Raw genomic sequence first — 13,976 nt, forward strand, 5'->3', positions numbered from 1 at the left:
TATCTAGTTATCTGGAGGCAGGGGGGAGATGATAAGCAACAGTTCATGCCGAGGGAGATCCCAGACAGGAATGCTTCCAAGGGATCCTGCAGTGACTGGACGCAGACAGAGCGACACCTTGTTACGTGCTCCAGGAACTAGCACCCATGACATCCCACATGCACACAAAGCACTGACTATCTGTCAGGGGCCTGCCCCATCCTGCAGACAGGATTAGAGGGGCCAGAGGCCCCAAGTCCTCTCTGCATGGTGGGAGTCCAGTTTGCTGTGCAAATGCCACATTTTGAGTAACCTCCCAACTGGGCATATTCACAAGCAGGATCTCTTGTGGAAGGCAGAGCTCAGTCAGGGTAAAGCTTTGAGGGCAGTGTTGGGAGTTTGCCTTTGCTTACTAACAGCCCCTTGCGGTTTGCCTTTCCCCTCACTCTATTATTTTAAGGCAGTGATCTCAGCCAGAGCCCCCTGGGGTGTCCCAAGACTTTTTGAAGGGTGCCACAAGGTGTAGGAGATAAGGAGGCCTGAGAAGATGAATGAAGGTTTAGTCTCCTCCCTGCCTGGCCATTGGCCTGCCCACACTGCCCAGTCCTTCTGCAAAAAGGTAAGCACTGCAATTAGGGTTGCTAGCCCTTCAGGATTGCCCTGGAGTCCCCAGGAATTAAACATAAAACTCCAAGAGTCACCCAGGAGATAATGACATTAAAATAAATACTAAATGTTGAATCTGTTTTATACAGTAGTCCATTGGATTTTTAAAATGTAATGGACATTTGCCTTCTTGCCATAAAGTCTATACACTGTCATCCATAATTGATATGTACAAGTTTGTGTTGTGGGTCATGGGCACATTGGCATTCTGGAGACCTCCTGGAATAGATTCAGAGTTGGCAATCCTAACTGCAATAAGTGCAGCAGGTTCTTGAAATAGGATGCTGCTCAGTCACAAGGGGAATGGAGAAGAGCATGGAGTCAAGCCACAGGTGCCTCGAGGCCAGAAGGATTGAGAGCTATTGCCTTAAGGAATCACTACGGCACTTTTTACACCCTTTAAACACCTTGTGCACTCCTTTGATCCAGCCCCCTATAGCCTGATATTCACTTCACCCAGGAGAAAGAATCTGGAGGCTCAGAGATACAGAACCACGAGGGTGTCTCACGCATGTGCCCACCCTGTGTCAGGCCCTTAAAGAGTGCACACTAAGAACAGGAAGGAGGGGATATGGAAGGAGTATCTCAGAGTAAAGGATCAGGGATAAAAAGCCTGAGGAATAAAAAATGAGAAGACCCAATCATCTCCTCCCTCTGCCAGCAAGAGGGGAGATGGGTGTCATCAGATGTCAGATACACAGCTGCTATAAGCTGGGAAACTAAAGAGATGGCAGTGATGGGATTCGAACCCACGCCCCCGGAGAGACTGGAGCCTAAATCCAGCGCCTTAGACCGCTCGGCCACACTACCAGCTGGCAGCCTCCGCAGTGTGTCTCATACGTATTCCGGATATCCTGGGAGGTGCTGAGAGGGTAAAAGAGCTTTTTTCTTCCTAACAACGCTTGAAGGGTTTCTTCCCACTACACGATCTGCGGGTGAAAGACGGGTTTTACATAAAGAAAAGCGCTGGTGGCGAAAAGGGGTTGTGACAAGACAGGATGTCTGTTTCCCGCGGGGAGAGGTGCGGGCGCGGAGGGACAGCAGGAGGAAAGAAATTGTTCCGGACTTCGTTGTGTAGCTGGGGCACGTGGAATTGCTTTGGGGGAGGATCCGTGTGAAAGATGAAAGCGGCAAATGTCCCCCGTACTCCGCAGGTCAGGGCTGTGCGCGGAACAGCCCGGCACACCCCCTCTCCTCGGCGTCCCCCGCCCAAGCTCCGACCTGCAGGAGCCGGGAACGGGGGACAATGGCACCAGCGAGGAAGGGGAGCAGGAGGGCGGATCCTGTGAGCGGGACCCGAGCCCACCCCCCAGGGGAGGCGTGAAGCTGAGGGCTGGACGGCCGAGCTCGAAGCTTCACACAGACGCGGGGAGGGAGAGGGCGAGTCCTGATTGGCTGAAGGATTCACCTGCAACAATGCCCTCCGCCAGTCAGGAGCCGGGACAGCTCTTTGCCCCCCCCAAGGAACGCGACACCTGCCCTCCCGGGGCCCCCGTGGGTGGAATTGGCAGGCCGGTCAGCCAATAGAAAAGAGCCCGGCAGAGACAGTCGCCGCCGCGGGCAGACAAGGGACTCGAAGCCATACCACCGGGCCTGGAGCTTTACACCGGTGCCTCGGACCGCTCGGCCACTTCAGTGCGCCGGTGCTACCGGACCGCACGGACCCTGCAGTTGCGGCCATTGAGCACAGCGGCGCACGGCGATCCCTGATCGCAGGAGCGCAGCCCTTATGGCCGAGGTGTGCTCTGGTCAGCCTGAATTCGGCGATGGGATGCGAACTGCGGCCGGTAACACTGCCAAGAGGGTCTTCCTCCAGGTTTCTCCCATCTCCGGGAGCTGCGGGAAAAGACCAACTTTTCACAGCACAAGATTGCAAGAAGCCGGGTGCGATGAGCAGACCCTCCCGCGTGGGGCCGCGGTTCTGCTGCGGGGGCGAAAATGGCAGGGCGCTGTCAGGAGTGGGATTCGAACCCACGCCTCCAGGGGAGACTGCGACCTGAACGCAGCGCCTTAGACCGCTCGGCCATCCTGACTCCCACTGCCTCTCTCGCCGACCTGCCTAATGTCCGTCCTCCGAGGAGCCCTCCTTTCCCCGCGACCCCCGGCAACGGCAGCTCCCCTCGCGGCTCCTCTAACCACGCCTTAAGAGACACCGCCTTAAACAGCTCCTTGCCCCTCTCGTCGGTTGCGGGCCACCCACGCTACATCGCTCCAACCGTTCAGTCCCTCCTTCGATTTAGCCTTAGCATTCCGCTTTATTCTGAATGCTTTACGTCTCCGCACGGGTGGACTTACACGCCCGGAGAAGGGCCTGCGATCCGCCACCTGCACAAATCCCCGCCCCGCGCTCCGTTTGCGAGCCATCCCGCCCTCCCCAGCAGACCCCGGGCCCCGCGGCAGTGGCACGAGCCGCCCTGGCTGCAGTGACAGCGGCGCCCGCCCTGCTCTGAATCGTGCGGCCCGCCCGCGCCTCCTCTCACCGCCAGCGCCCCCTGCCGGGGGCGGCGCCTGTCCGTGGGCCGCAATGGGCTGGCTTCGGTGTTTTCAAAGGCGAGAGCACCGCCGGGAACCCGGGAAAAGGAGCGAAAACCCGACGGAGAGTACCGCGTTGCTCCGCACCCCCGGCCCTCGGAACACCGCCCACGTCTCCGGGTGGGCTCGAACCACCAACCTTCCGGTTAACAGCCGAACGCGCTAACCCATTGCGCCACAGAGACGTGGAGGGGCTTCGCCGCAGGGCGGAGGTGGGTGGCCCGCACCATTCGAGCTCTTGTAGGTCAAAACTTCTGACTTGTACTGTGTCCAGAAACCTACTGGGAGCCAGTGACACGCTGGAGCACTGTATTTCTGGGCTCATGGTGACCCTGACCCTCAGAAAGTGGACCGCCATGTTTTGCACCAGCTGCAGCTTCTGGACAGGTTTCAAGGAAAGCCCAACCTAGAGCAGCGGCACATGGCAGTAATCTAGCCTAGAGGTTGTAAAGGCATGGATAATCGTGGCCAGACCTAAATCTGAAAGGAAGACTTGCTGCCTTCTCACTAGGTGGAGTTGGTTAAAGGCACTCCTAGCCACAGCCACCACCTGCAGATCCGGGTGCAGCAGGGTATCTCGGGGCACTCCAGGCACCAGCACATGCCCCTGGGATGGGTTGGTGTCTTCAGGTGTTAACCCAAGGGTCGTGGTTTAAGCCCACCTGGGGACAGGCCGCTCCTGTGCAGAAAAAGCTCCAGTGTCTTTAATAGGGGAAAAGACCTCGAATCAGGCTCTTTTGTTCCCCGCCCTCCTGCGTGTCCCGCTGCCCAGCTACAGGTCCAGGGGAGGGGATGGCAGTGCCAAACCAGCCGGGGCAGCGGGGGGCTGGCGGGGAGGTGTGCGTGCAAAGGGGGAGCTGTCTGCGTAACCACGTGCTGTGCCCCCTGCCCCAGTCCTTCTCATCACCCTGCTTCATGATTCCCTGCCCCAGGGGATTCAAACGTCTGTCATGCGAGCAGCCGAGGAAGCAAGAGACAGGGGAACAAACAGATAAAAGAGCTGAAATCCAAGCAAGAGATTACTTCTCAACCTTGACTCTTTTAAGAGCATCATACAGCAAGTGCTGCGTCTCTGGGTGGGCTCGAACCACCAACCTTTCGGTTAACAGCCGAACGCGCTAACCCATTGCGCCACAGAGACACGCAAAAGAGCTTCTCCCCTTTCCTAGTCACCTCCGCCCCCCACCCTTTTATGTAAAATCAGTCCAGGGTTCTGCATGGCCTCCTGGCACTTCAACACAAACAAAGCAAGCTTCGTCATTAAGCAAACCCAACAGAAGACTGTAATAACAATGAGGAGGAGGAGAATAGAAGCAGAGACCATGCCTCTGCAAACTAAACAGGTCCGAATACCTGCAGGAGTCTGAAATGAAGAAAACCAGTGGGAATGTCTGGAAGCTGGTGGTCTGGTTGTCTTCTCTTCTTTAAAGCCTGATCCTTGCAAACGGTACATGTTCTCACTGTCCTCACCTACCATATCACGAGCACCATTGTAAAACAGGTGCACTTGCTCAAATTTAGAAGACTCAGTTGCTTGAATATTAAGGCTCTTTAGAAGTTGCTAAAAATGAGTTCGGAGATGCTGTATATTTCACAGTAGAGTGATGACTCTGCATAGTTACCGTGATGAAACGCATGAGTGATTTAACGTTCGTAGGCAATATCACCGCTCTTCTCGACTAACTGAATTAAAAGCTTCAAGGCCATGGGAAGTTTGCTTCAATTCTTTGTGACCATGCTAAGCCCTCCGAAAGAAAATTAAAACTGCTACACAAATGACTGCCTGAAGGCAGCGCTGATCACTCGGCAACACACCAAGTGATCTTGGACCAAGAATCCCCTGCTCTGGCAGTTCTGCCTCCCGGAAAGCATTTCCATCTCATTCAGTGTTTGCAGGGAAATTCAACTGCTGATTTTGGGCATTTACATCTTTCAAGCGAGCACTGGCTATTTTTCAAAGTCCATTTCCATATGACCCAGAAAGTGCTACAGCAGGCACGCACTTACAACTGATCGACTTGCAAGAGCGCACACAAGCTGAAGCATTTTACTGTGGACGTAAGCTGGCTGAGTTTAATTAAGGCCTCTCCCCTAGAACTGCCCCTGCAGTGTTTAAGGATGAACAATGCCAGGCTTCTCTATTCAGGGCCACATGCCCATGTGAAGAAGCCTTCTCAGCAATGACTATGAACGAGTCTAAGGTCAGATCCAGGTTGACAGATGATCGTATTAACATGGAGGTTAAAGGCTGAAGACTGAAAGTGTGAGAGAGGAAAAACCCTGGTCGGACCCAGTTCCCTCTCCCTTCAGCATCTGCCATTGTGGCAAGATGCACTGCCCCAGTGATGCACCATGCCCAGCTCCTCCAGGCAGCTGAGTGGGGCCACCCCCACTCCCATTTAATCTCGCTTCGCCTGAGCTGGAAGGGAGACCACAGCTTGTATGCTGCTGCCTGCCTTGGGCCTCATTCAGCAAGGGAAGGGAGCTGCTCCCTGGGGAGAGAAGTACCTGGGATTCTTCTGCAGGAGCCGCTAGAGAACTGCTGTCGTGTTGCACTGGTGGGCTCCTGTTTGTGGTGGTGTAGGTCTGTCCCACTGCAGGCCCACAGCTCCCCCCTGACTGGCACCTCACAAGGGATTTTTAGCCCATTTTTTTTTTAATTTCATGTCTCATGTCTCAGGACACATTAGCCAAAGCAGTTCCGAATTCTATCAACTGAGCACCATTCAGTTGTTCATGTCCGTGCGGCACTACCACCAGCAAGTATCCTTTTTCCCAGACTCTTCAGATACACCCAAATCCATGGCAAGCATTATATGTGAAGGCCCCAAGCGGGGGACTGGCAGGGAGGTGCTCATGCAAGGGGAGAGCTGTCTGCATGCCCACAGGGCATCACCTTCCCCTCCCCCCATCACTCTGGTTCATGATTTCCTGCCCCAGGGAAGTCAAATGTCTGTCATCCCAGCTGGGAAAATGGCAGGGCGCTGTCAGGAGTGGGATTCGAACCCACGCCTCCAGGGGAGACTGCGACCTGAACGCAGCGCCTTAGACCGCTCGGCCATCCTGACTCCCGCTGTAACACTTACAGTGGACCGTCCCTTGCAGCTAGGAAAAAGGGGCTGAAGAAGAGTTTTTCACTCTGTTCTCTACGGATGCCCTATGGATGCCCACGGGGCATCACCTTCCCCTCCCCCCATGCTGTAATCCTTCTCATCACTCTGGTTCATGATTTCCTGCCCCAGGGAAGTCAAATGTCTGTCATCCCAGCTGGGAAAATGGCAGGGCGCTGTCAGGAGTGGGATTCGAACCCATTCGAACCCATGCCTCCAGGGGAGACTGCGACCTGAACGCAGCGCCTTAGACCGCTCGGCCATCCTGACTCCCGCTGTAACACTTACAGTGGACCGCCCCTTGCAGCTAGGAAAAAGGGGCTGAAGAAGAGCTTTTCACTCTGTTCTCTACGGATGCCCTATGGATGCCCACGGGGCATCACCTTCCCCTCCCCCCATGCTGTAATCCTTCTCATCACTCTGGTTCATGATTTCCTGCCCCAGGGAAGTCAAATGTCTGTCATCCCAGCTGGGAAAATGGCAGGGCGCTGTCAGGAGTGGGATTCGAACCCACGCCTCCAGGGGAGACTGCGACCTGAACGCAGCGCCTTAGACCGCTCGGCCATCCTGACTCCCGCTGTAACACTTACAGTGGACCGCCCCTTGCAGCTAGGAAAAAGGGGTTGAAGAAGAGTTTTTCACTCTGTTCTCTATGGGAATTGTCCAGCCTCACCTACTTCCTTATTTTGATTACAAGAATGTTGTGAGAGGCTGTCTCAAAAGCCTTGCTAAAGTCAAGGTATTAAAGAGCAACGTAACTGTCAGCAGTGGTCTTTAAACTCACCCCTCCAGAGGAAACTGCAATCTCAACACAGTAGTGCTCTTTCATGCTGACACTAAAGGTCCTGATCACTAAATCACACAGCTACTTGGTTTAGTCAGCTGGGGAAAATCTTGTTCTTTCATTCAGAATTTAAAAAATTGACATGAAGTCAAATGTCTGTCATCCCAGCTGGGAAAATGGCAGGGCGCTGTCAGGAGTGGGATTCAAACCCACGCCTCCAGGGAAGACTGCGACCTGAACACAGCACCTTAGATCCAAAGAAAAAAAAGGATTCCATTGCTGTACCTATGCACAGCCATCACACTGCTGTGAAATATACAGCATCTCCAAGCTGAGTTTCTGAGACTTCTAAAAAGGCCTTCTAAAAGGCGACTCAGGGGTTGTAGACAGGTCAAAAGCAGTGTGCAATCCATTTGATGCAAACAAAATGAAGTGGGTATCTCTCCTTGGCACACCAAAAGCCTGTGTTCCGGGACCCTGAAGAGCCCTGCCAAACTTAGAGGATTCCAGTTGATTCCCCTCCCCCACATCATTGAGCTTATAGTCACTGCGCATTAGTGTCAAGGGGGACCAGAGAGAGAAGTGGAGGAAGGTGAGAACATGCAGGGCCAGCTTCCAGACATTCCCACTGGTTTTCTTCATTTCAGACTCCTGCAGGTATTCGGACCTGTTTAGTTTGCAGAGGCATGGTCTCTGCTTCTTTCTCCTCCTCCTCATTGTTACTACAGTGGCCATCGGTCTTCTGTTGGGTTTGCTTAATGACGAAGCTTGCTTTGTTTGTGTTGAAGTGCCAAGAGGCCATGCAGAACCCTGAACTAATTTTACATTAAAGGGGGCGGTGGCGGTGACCAGGAAAAGGCAGAAGGCTTTTTGCGTGTCTCTGTGGCGCAATGGGTTAGCGCGTTCGGCTGTTAACCGAAAGGTTGGTGGTTCGAGCCCACCCAGGGACGAGGCTGCTTTTCCAAGGACCAGGGGTGCCGAGCAATGTGGCATTCCACCTGCGGTTTTCGCTCCTTTTCCCGCGGCGCAGACGGGGGAGCCGCAGCGACCTCCCTGCCAGGACCCAGCGGGTTCTCACCTTTGAAAACACCACAGCGCCTGGCGCGAAGGAGCGGCCCGGCCCCGACTTGCCGCTGGAGAGCCAGCGCATTGCGGCCCACGGACAGGCGCCGCCCCCGGCAGGGGGCGCTGGCGGTGAGAGGAGGCGCGGGCGGGCCGCACGATTCAGAGCAGGGAGGGCGCCGCTGTCACTGCAGCCAGGGCGGCTCGTGCCACTGCCGCGGGGCCCGGGGTCTGCTGGGGAGGGCGCGATGGCTCGCAAACGGAGCGCGGGGCGGGGATTTGTGCAGGTGGCGGATCGCAGGCCCTTCTCCGGGCGTGTAAGTCCACCCGTGCGGAGACGTAAAGCATTCAGAATAAAGCGGAATGCTAAGGCTAAATCGAAGGAGGGACTGAACGGTTGGAGCGATGTCACCGCCACCGCCCCCTCCTCCTCCCCCCCCCCCCTTTTATGTAAAATTTTTTAAATTCTGAATGAAAGAACAAGATTTTCCCCAGCTGACTAAACCAAGTAGCTGTGTGATTTAGTGATCAGGACCTTTAGTGTCAGCATGAAAGAGCACTACTGTGTTGAGATTGCAGTTTCCTCTGGAGGGGTGAGTTTAAAGACCACTGCTGACAGTTACGTTGCTCTTTAATACCTTGACTTTAGCAAGGCTTTTGAGACAGCCTCTCACAACATTCTTGTAATCAAAATAAGGAAGTAGGTGAGGCTGGACAATTCCCATAGAGAACAGAGTGAAAAACTCTTCTTCAACCCCTTTTTCCTAGCTGCAAGGGGCGGTCCACTGTAAGTGTTACAGCGGGAGTCAGGATGGCCGAGCGGTCTAAGGCGCTGCGTTCAGGTCGCAGTCTCCCCTGGAGGCGTGGGTTCGAATCCCACTCCTGACAGCGCCCTGCCATTTTCCCAGCTGGGATGACAGACATTTGACTTCCCTGGGGCAGGAAATCATGAACCAGAGTGATGAGAAGGATTACAGCATGGGGGGAGGGGAAGGTGATGCCCCGTGGGCATCCATAGGGCATCCGTAGAGAACAGAGTGAAAAGCTCTTCTTCAGCCCCTTTTTCCTAGCTGCAAGGGGCGGTCCACTGTAAGTGTTACAGCGGGAGTCAGGATGGCCGAGCGGTCTAAGGCGCTGCGTTCAGGTCGCAGTCTCCCCTGGAGGCGTGGGTTCGAATCCCACTCCTGACAGCGCCCTGCCATTTTCCCAGCTGGGATGACAGACATTTGACTTCCCTGGGGCAGGAAATCATGAACCAGAGTGATGAGAAGGATTACAGCATGGGGGGAGGGGAAGGTGATGCCCCGTGGGCATCCATAGGGCATCCGTAGAGAACAGAGTGAAAAACTCTTCTTCAGCCCCTTTTTCCTAGCTGCAAGGGACGGTCCACTGTAAGTGTTACAGCGGGAGTCAGGATGGCCGAGCGGTCTAAGGCGCTGCGTTCAGGTCGCAGTCTCCCCTGGAGGCGTGGGTTCGAATCCCACTCCTGACAGCGCCCTGCCATTTTCCCAGCTGGGATGACAGACATTTGACTTCCCTGGGGCAGGAAATCATGAACCAGAGTGATGGGGGGAGGGGAAGGTGATGCCCTGTGGGCATGCAGACAGCTCTCCCCTTGCATGAGCACCTCCCTGCCAGTCCCCCGCTTGGGGCCTTCACATATAATGCTTGCCATGGATTTGGGTGTATCTGAAGAGTCTGGGAAAAAGGATACTTGCTGGTGGTAGTGCCGCACGGACATGAACAACTGAATGGTGCTCAGTTGATAGAATTCGGAACTGCTTTGGCTAATGTGTCCTGAGACATGAGACATGAAATTAAAAAAAAAATGGGCTAAAAATCCCTTGTGAGGTGCCAGTCAGGGGGGAGCTGTGGGCCTGCAGTGGGACAGACCTACACCACCACAAACAGGAGCCCACCAGTGCAACACGACAGCAGTTCTCTAGCGGCTCCTGCAGAAGAATCCCAGGTACTTCTCTCCCCAGGGAGCAGCTCCCTTCCCTTGCTGAATGAGGCCCAAGGCAGGCAGCAGCATACAAGCTGTGGTCTCCCTTCCAGCTCAGGCGAAGCGAGATTAAATGGGAGTGGGGGTGGCCCCACTCAGCTGCCTGGAGGAGCTGGGCATGGTGCATCACTGGGGCAGTGCATCTTGCCACAATGGCAGATGCTGAAGGGAGAGGGAACTGGGTCCGACCAGGGTTTTTCCTCTCTCACACTTTCAGTCTTCAGCCTTTAACCTCCATGTTAATACGATCATCTGTCAACCTGGATCTGACCTTAGACTCGTTCATAGTCATTGCTGAGAAGGCTTCTTCACATGGGCATGTGGCCCTGAATAGAGAAGCCTGGCATTGTTCATCCTTAAACACTGCAGGGGCAGTTCTAGGGGAGAGGCCTTAATTAAACTCAGCCAGCTTACGTCCACAGTAAAATGCTTCAGCTTGTGTGCGCTCTTGCAAGTCGATCAGTTGTAAGTGCGTGCCTGCTGTAGCACTTTCTGGGTCATATGGAAATGGACTTTGAAAAATAGCCAGTGCTCGCTTGAAAGATGTAAATGCCCAAAATCAGCAGTTGAATTTCCCTGCAAACACTGAATGAGATGGAAATGCTTTCCGGGAGGCAGAACTGCCAGAGCAGGGGATTCTTGGTCCAAGATCACTTGGTGTGTTGCCGAGTGATCAGCGCTGCCTTCAGGCAGTCATTTGTGTAGCAGTTTTAATTTTCTTTCGGAGGGCTTAGCATGGTCACAAAGAATTGAAGCAAACTTCCCATGGCCTTGAAGCTTTTAATTCAGTTAGTCGAGAAGAGCGGTGATATTGCCTACGAACGTTAAATCACTCATGCGTTTCATCACGGTAACTATGCAGAGTCATCACTCTACTGTGAAATATACAGCATCTCCGAACTCATTTTTAGCAACTTCTAAAGAGCCTTAATATTCAAGCAACTGAGTCTTCTAAATTTGAGCAAGTGCACCTGTTTTACAATGGTGCTCGTGATATGGTAGGTGAGGACAGTGAGAACATGTACCGTTTGCAAGGATCAGGCTTTAAAGAAGAGAAGACAACCAGACCACCAGCTTCCAGACATTCCCACTGGTTTTCTTCATTTCAGACTCCTGCAGGTATTCGGACCTGTTTAGTTTGCAGAGGCATGGTCTCTGCTTCTATTCTCCTCCTCCTCATTGTTATTACAGTCTTCTGTTGGGTTTGCTTAATGACGAAGCTTGCTTTGTTTGTGTTGAAGTGCCAGGAGGCCATGCAGAACCCTGGACTGATTTTACATAAAAGGGTGGGGGGCGGAGGTGACTAGGAAAGGGGAGAAGCTCTTTTGCGTGTCTCTGTGGCGCAATGGGTTAGCGCGTTCGGCTGTTAACCGAAAGGTTGGTGGTTCGAGCCCACCCAGAGACGCAGCACTTGCTGTATGATGCTCTTAAAAGAGTCAAGGTTGAGAAGTAATCTCTTGCTTGGATTTCAGCTCTTTTATCTGTTTGTTCCCCTGTCTCTTGCTTCCTCGGCTGCTCGCATGACAGACGTTTGAATCCCCTGGGGCAGGGAATCATGAAGCAGGGTGATGAGAAGGACTGGGGCAGGGGGCACAGCACGTGGTTACGCAGACAGCTCCCCCTTTGCACGCACACCTCCCCGCCAGCCCCCCGCTGCCCCGGCTGGTTTGGCACTGCCATCCCCTCCCCTGGACCTGTAGCTGGGCAGCGGGACACGCAGGAGGGCGGGGAACAAAAGAGCCTGATTCGAGGTCTTTTCCCCTATTAAAGACACTGGAGCTTTTTCTGCACAGGAGCGGCCTGTCCCCAGGTGGGCTTAAACCACGACCCTTGGGTTAACACCTGAAGACACCAACCCATCCCAGGGGCATGTGCTGGTGCCTGGAGTGCCCCGAGATACCCTGCTGCACCCGGATCTGCAGGTGGTGGCTGTGGCTAGGAGTGCCTTTAACCAACTCCACCTAGTGAGAAGGCAGCAAGTCTTCCTTTCAGATTTAGGTCTGGCCACGATTATCCATGCCTTTACAACCTCTAGGCTAGATTACTGCCATGTGCCGCTGCTCTAGGTTGGGCTTTCCTTGAAACCTGTCCAGAAGCTGCAGCTGGTGCAAAACATGGCGGTCCACTTTCTGAGGGTCAGGGTCACCATGAGCCCAGAAATACAGTGCTCCAGCGTGTCACTGGCTCCCAGTAGGTTTCTGGACACAGTACAAGTCAGAAGTTTTGACCTACAAGAGCTCGAATGGTGCGGGCCACCCACCTCCGCCCTGCGGCGAAGCCCCTCCACGTCTCTGTGGCGCAATGGGTTAGCGCGTTCGGCTGTTAACCGGAAGGTTGGTGGTTCGAGCCCACCCGGAGACGTGGGCGGTGTTCCGAGGGCCGGGGGTGCGGAGCAACGCGGTACTCTCCGTCGGGTTTTCGCTCCTTTTCCCGGGTTCCCGGCGGTGCTCTCGCCTTTGAAAACACCGAAGCCAGCCCATTGCGGCCCACGGACAGGCGCCGCCCCCGGCAGGGGGCGCTGGCGGTGAGAGGAGGCGCGGGCGGGCAGCACGATTCAGAGCAGGGCGGGCGCCGCTGTCACTGCAGCCAGGGCGGCTCGTGCCACTGCCGCGGGGCCCGGGGTCTGCTGGGGAGGGCGGGATGGCTCGCAAACGGAGCGCGGGGCGGGGATTTGTGCAGGTGGCGGATCGCAGGCCCTTCTCCGGGCGTGTAAGTCCACCCGTGCGGAGACGTAAAGCATTCAGAATAAAGCGGAATGCTAAGGCTAAATCGAAGGAGGGACTGAACGGTTGGAGCGATGTAGCGTGGGTGGCCCGCAACCGACGAGAGGGGCAAGGAGCTGTTTAAGGCGGTGTCTCTTAAGGCGTGGTTAGAGGAGCCGCGAGGGGAGCTGCCGTTGCCGGGGGTCGCGGGGAAAGGAGGGCTCCTCGGAGGACGGACATTAGGCAGGTCGGCGAGAGAGGCAGTGGGAGTCAGGATGGCCGAGCGGTCTAAGGCGCTGCGTTCAGGTCGCAGTCTCCCCTGGAGGCGTGGGTTCGAATCCCACTCCTGACAGCGCCCTGCCATTTTCGCCCCCGCAGCAGAACCGCGGCCCCACGCGGGAGGGTCTGCTCATCGCACCCGGCTTCTTGCAATCTTGTGCTGTGAAAAGTTGGTCTTTTCCCGCAGCTCCCGGAGATGGGAGAAACCTGGAGGAAGACCCTCTTGGCAGTGTTACCGGCCGCAGTTCGCATCCCATCGCCGAATTCAGGCTGACCAGAGCACACCTCGGCCATAAGGGCTGCGCTCCTGCGATCAGGGATCGCCGTGCGCCGCTGTGCTCAATGGCCGCAACTGCAGGGTCCGTGCGGTCCGGTAGCACCGGCGCACTGAAGTGGCCGAGCGGTCCGAGGCACCGGTGTAAAGCTCCAGGCCCGGTGGTATGGCTTCGAGTCCCTTGTCTGCCCGCGGCGGCGACTGTCTCTGCCGGGCTCTTTTCTATTGGCTGACCGGCCTGCCAATTCCACCCACGGGGGCCCCGGGAGGGCAGGTGTCGCGTTCCTTGGGGGGGGCAAAGAGCTGTCCCGGCTCCTGACTGGCGGAGGGCATTGTTGCAGGTGAATCCTTCAGCCAATCAGGACTCGCCCTCTCCCTCCCCGCGTCTGTGTGAAGCTTCGAGCTCGGCCGTCCAGCCCTCAGCTTCACGCCTCCCCTGGGGGGTGGGCTCGGGTCCCGCTCACAGGATCCGCCCTCCTGCTCCCCTTCCTCGCTGGTGCCATTGTCCCCCGTTCCCGGCTCCTGCAGGTCGGAGCTTGGGCGGGGGACGCCGAGGAGAGGGGGTGTGCCGGGCTGTTCCAAC

At 55.6% G+C, this 13,976-nt stretch overlaps 14 non-coding genes across 14 annotated transcripts; 7 read left to right on the top strand and 7 right to left on the bottom strand.

Moving 5' to 3' along the window:
- Positions 1 to 1,373: 1,373 nt before the first annotated feature.
- TRNAL-UAG (transfer RNA leucine (anticodon UAG)) lies at positions 1,374 to 1,455 on the bottom strand. The gene has a single exon. It is a non-coding gene; the product is annotated as a tRNA-Leu (tRNA).
- A 1,140-nt stretch (positions 1,456 to 2,595) lies between these two features.
- On the bottom strand, positions 2,596 to 2,678 carry TRNAL-CAG (transfer RNA leucine (anticodon CAG)). Its single transcript has one exon. It is a non-coding gene; the product is annotated as a tRNA-Leu (tRNA).
- A 610-nt stretch (positions 2,679 to 3,288) lies between these two features.
- On the bottom strand, positions 3,289 to 3,362 carry TRNAN-GUU (transfer RNA asparagine (anticodon GUU)). Its single transcript has one exon. It is a non-coding gene; the product is annotated as a tRNA-Asn (tRNA).
- An 882-nt stretch (positions 3,363 to 4,244) lies between these two features.
- TRNAN-GUU (transfer RNA asparagine (anticodon GUU)) lies at positions 4,245 to 4,318 on the bottom strand. The gene has a single exon. It is a non-coding gene; the product is annotated as a tRNA-Asn (tRNA).
- Positions 4,319 to 6,162: 1,844 nt separating this feature from the next.
- On the bottom strand, positions 6,163 to 6,245 carry TRNAL-CAG (transfer RNA leucine (anticodon CAG)). The gene has a single exon. It is a non-coding gene; the product is annotated as a tRNA-Leu (tRNA).
- A 219-nt stretch (positions 6,246 to 6,464) lies between these two features.
- TRNAL-CAG (transfer RNA leucine (anticodon CAG)) lies at positions 6,465 to 6,557 on the bottom strand. Its single transcript has one exon. It is a non-coding gene; the product is annotated as a tRNA-Leu (tRNA).
- A 219-nt stretch (positions 6,558 to 6,776) lies between these two features.
- On the bottom strand, positions 6,777 to 6,859 carry TRNAL-CAG (transfer RNA leucine (anticodon CAG)). The gene has a single exon. It is a non-coding gene; the product is annotated as a tRNA-Leu (tRNA).
- A 1,088-nt stretch (positions 6,860 to 7,947) lies between these two features.
- On the top strand, positions 7,948 to 8,021 carry TRNAN-GUU (transfer RNA asparagine (anticodon GUU)). The gene has a single exon. It is a non-coding gene; the product is annotated as a tRNA-Asn (tRNA).
- Positions 8,022 to 8,938: 917 nt separating this feature from the next.
- TRNAL-CAG (transfer RNA leucine (anticodon CAG)) lies at positions 8,939 to 9,021 on the top strand. The gene has a single exon. It is a non-coding gene; the product is annotated as a tRNA-Leu (tRNA).
- A 219-nt stretch (positions 9,022 to 9,240) lies between these two features.
- TRNAL-CAG (transfer RNA leucine (anticodon CAG)) lies at positions 9,241 to 9,323 on the top strand. Its single transcript has one exon. It is a non-coding gene; the product is annotated as a tRNA-Leu (tRNA).
- A 219-nt stretch (positions 9,324 to 9,542) lies between these two features.
- Positions 9,543 to 9,625, top strand: TRNAL-CAG (transfer RNA leucine (anticodon CAG)). The gene has a single exon. It is a non-coding gene; the product is annotated as a tRNA-Leu (tRNA).
- A 1,844-nt stretch (positions 9,626 to 11,469) lies between these two features.
- TRNAN-GUU (transfer RNA asparagine (anticodon GUU)) lies at positions 11,470 to 11,543 on the top strand. The gene has a single exon. It is a non-coding gene; the product is annotated as a tRNA-Asn (tRNA).
- Positions 11,544 to 12,425: 882 nt separating this feature from the next.
- TRNAN-GUU (transfer RNA asparagine (anticodon GUU)) lies at positions 12,426 to 12,499 on the top strand. Its single transcript has one exon. It is a non-coding gene; the product is annotated as a tRNA-Asn (tRNA).
- A 610-nt stretch (positions 12,500 to 13,109) lies between these two features.
- Positions 13,110 to 13,192, top strand: TRNAL-CAG (transfer RNA leucine (anticodon CAG)). Its single transcript has one exon. It is a non-coding gene; the product is annotated as a tRNA-Leu (tRNA).
- The last annotated feature ends 784 nt before the right edge of the window (positions 13,193 to 13,976 follow it).

This window comes from Crocodylus siamensis, chromosome 4 (genome assembly GCF_052110815.1).
Source record: "Crocodylus siamensis isolate JL-2025a chromosome 4, ASM5211081v1, whole genome shotgun sequence".
Classification (NCBI taxonomy): Eukaryota; Metazoa; Chordata; order Crocodylia; family Crocodylidae; genus Crocodylus; species Crocodylus siamensis.